This window comes from Papaver somniferum, chromosome 5 (genome assembly GCF_003573695.1).
Source record: "Papaver somniferum cultivar HN1 chromosome 5, ASM357369v1, whole genome shotgun sequence".
Lineage (NCBI taxonomy): Eukaryota > Viridiplantae > Streptophyta > Magnoliopsida > Ranunculales > Papaveraceae > Papaver > Papaver somniferum.
In genome coordinates this window covers 27188616-27191890 of record NC_039362.1, presented here as the reverse complement: position 1 = coordinate 27191890, position 3275 = coordinate 27188616, and the positions used below count along the sequence as shown (strand labels likewise).

The 3275-nt window shown below is 37.1% G+C and overlaps 1 pseudogene; it reads right to left on the bottom strand.

Annotated features, from left to right (window-relative positions):
- Positions 1-1151: 1151 nt before the first annotated feature.
- LOC113281229 overlaps positions 1152-3275 on the bottom strand; it is a 15593-nt pseudogene continuing 13469 nt past the window's right edge.

The following is a 3275-nucleotide window of genomic DNA, read 5'->3' as shown; positions in this document are numbered from 1 at the left end:
ACTCATGGAAACATCTCCGTCTTCCTTCAAGATCACAAACAAACCCACACGAACAAATCCTTCACAAACACAACCATTCTAGGTTTAGTCGGCAGTGAACGGAGATGCAGCGCAACTCTTTTTAACCTTCTTAAGTAATCACGTGTTCTTTTTAACTTCAAACCGCAAACCTTGCTTTCATGACAACATCTTCAAATCCATGATCAGAAACTAGGGCAAATCAGACTCTCCAACAAACTAACGACAACAACACTTGATCTCCAAACAAAATCCAGCATCGCCTCTTTACAACTTGTTGTATCTGCTCTATCGTAAATCACCATCTTCTTTGTTTAATCCAAACCTGCATCACCGCTTTTGAAAGATAATATCATCATCGTCTAACAGCGAACCAACAAGTCACGAATATTATCAGGCTCTACTTCTTTTCCTTCTTTCTAAGACTCTTACCAGAATAAAACACCAACACCTCTCTTCGTCTTTTTTTAAACCCTAAAACCATCAATGAAGCAACAAGGCTTGACACGCCTTCAACTTCTTTATTCTTCTTCTTTAACTTGTCAGAACTTTTCGCAACTTTTTTATTCTCTACCACCGAAAATAAAAATAACTTTTGATTTTTCTCGAACTCTAACTCCTCTCCTCCCTCTTCTTCTCACATTGCTCTGATCCCAATGTAGGATCGAGCAAGAGATAGGAGAGCACACGCGGAAGCAATTAAAAGACTACATTGATAATCAAATTCGGTGTACATTCTCTCATGGATTACTATCCTACTTATAGTCTCACAAACTTGACTATCACTCAAAATACTTTCCTAATAAAAACAAACTCTAAATATAGTAAAACTCTAAAACAAGGAACCTACACAACTTGCTCTTCTAGTTAACTCCAACTTCTAAATACCGCACAGTGTGTCAACAACTCCTGTTGATCCAACTTGATTGGGTCAACTGTAGCAGTTGATCCATTCGGACTGGATCAATATAGGATGTTGATCCACGAACCAAATCCATATCTTGGTTTAACTTCCAACAACTCATATATTATACACACCACACTTTGTTACCTTTAACAACTTAAAACAAACAATCGTCGCTTAAACGAAGGATGTGATTTATTCGGAATTGCTCATAGTACTGATGAGTTCCTCAGACAGTGGTAGGGATGCTGTGAAGCACAACCGTTTCAACTGTAAGACCGGGTCCAAAACCAAACAGAACTCCACATTTCAATCCATCTCTGGTAGTCGATTTTCCTTCTTCGAAGGACTTCTTTCTCATCTCATCAAGGATGAACAGAACACAAGCGCTCGACATATTACCATACTCACTCAACACGTGACGAGTTGCCTTGAGCTTCTCTTCTCTGAATCCTAATTTGGCCTCAACTTGGTCAAGAATTGCTGGACCACTGATAGACACATTTTTGTGTCTAAGTTGTCCTCAATTTTCTATATTGTTGGTGCTCAATTTCGTCCTTATTATGGTATTTTATGTGTTCGTAAGTATTTTTGAAAAATAAACATTTTTTGGAAAATTCGGCTCGAAAAGTTGGTCTTAGGCACCCGGAAGACACGTGTTATTCGGACTCTCACTGCTGGTTAAGGGGCACCTCAATTACTAAGGGGCACCTTCTTTACTACTTAGCACCCATTGCTATTCTCACCCCAGTTTGATTAGGGGGGCATCTCACCTTCTTCGTTTGAAAATGAAAAAGGGCGGGAAAAATAAGAAGAGAGCTGTGTGATTTGCAGGGCATGTTTGGACGTGATTTTTGGTGACACTTTCATGGAGTTCGATTAATATGGGCCTGTTATAACTGACCAAAGGAGTCATGATCTTTAGAATCAACAGAATCAAGCTATATTTGGACACACGACGAAACAGGGGAGTTTATTCTCGGAAGAGGCTATCACGGGATTGCACAAGATTTAGACGTGTTTGGAATGTGCTAAACTGGAGAAGAAACGTGTAGAAGACAAATAAGGATATTTGACAGCAACGGCATCGCGTGAAAGAGGAAGAAAAGGAATTTATTTCCCGTGAAAATCCGAGAAGTTATGGCGGCATATGTTGAAGTTAATGCGAATATTTCTTCGCCTGTCGAATATAAAAAGGCCAGTGGGTGAATAGAGAGGGTGATAGAGAGTGAGGAGAGAATTGGAATAAGTTCAGAGCATCACAGAGTCGGGACGATCACTTGCAGGAAAATTCTTTTCTGCTGGTGCATGAAGAACATAAGACGCAAGAGAACAGTCGTGCATCAACAGTGACAACGACAAACACATGTGGGTCGTATAGCTACAGTGACAGTTTTTGTTTATCGTTCTCTGTAACAACTGGTTTGTAACAAACATAAGTGTTACAAACCCGGTTTTATTAATTTTTCTCCCGTTTCATCATTTGTAAACCATCTTTGAGCAATGAAATCAACTTTTGAGCGTGTTTCCAACATGATGATGAACTAAACCCATCACCCGGATAACGGAGGAAGCCAAATTTCACGAACACGGTAATTATATTAATTCTTTTTATGACTAATTGCACAATTATTTAATTGAATTATGATTATCATTGAAAAGTTGTGATTTCAATTGATGGGTTATGCTTGCTTAAATGTTCAATATCCCATACTTTAGATTTACAGCCATTACTTACGAAATCTACTCTAGGCAATGAAATTAGAGTCAATGAAACTTTATGTTATGAGCTATTATTGTTTAGAATTGGTATTTAAACTGCATGAAATTGAATTTTATTGGAATCCCGAGTCCCGGTCATCTCTTCATCCTGTGACAATATGTGTATATATATTTTCTTAATTTTTAGTATTCTCTTTTATTAAAACTTAAAATCAATCCAACAAATTCCGAGTGAACGATAATCCTTCTTACCACTATATAAAAATTCGATCAATTTTTGGCGCCGCCGACGCGGATTTTTTTATATATTTGTTTTTAGGTTTTATTTTATTTGTTGTTTTTTAGCGTTTTGGTATTTTTGTTTGCTTTCAGATTTGGAGCTAAGCTAAAGAAAAAGAGAAAGTGCTAAAAAGAAAGGCAAAGCCCGAAAAGGAAATAAAAGAGAAATCCAGAAGGAGTGAACAAGAAGATTTTGTAAATAAATTTTTTTTTTTTTAGAAACTGTAATTAAGGTTTTTATTTTTGTAATCTTTTATTTTTGGACATTTTTTTTCGGACATTGAACATTGGACTTTATTTTTAAAACCCTAAGGAAGGGTTGGTTTAAATATAAACTGCACAGGGAAGGACG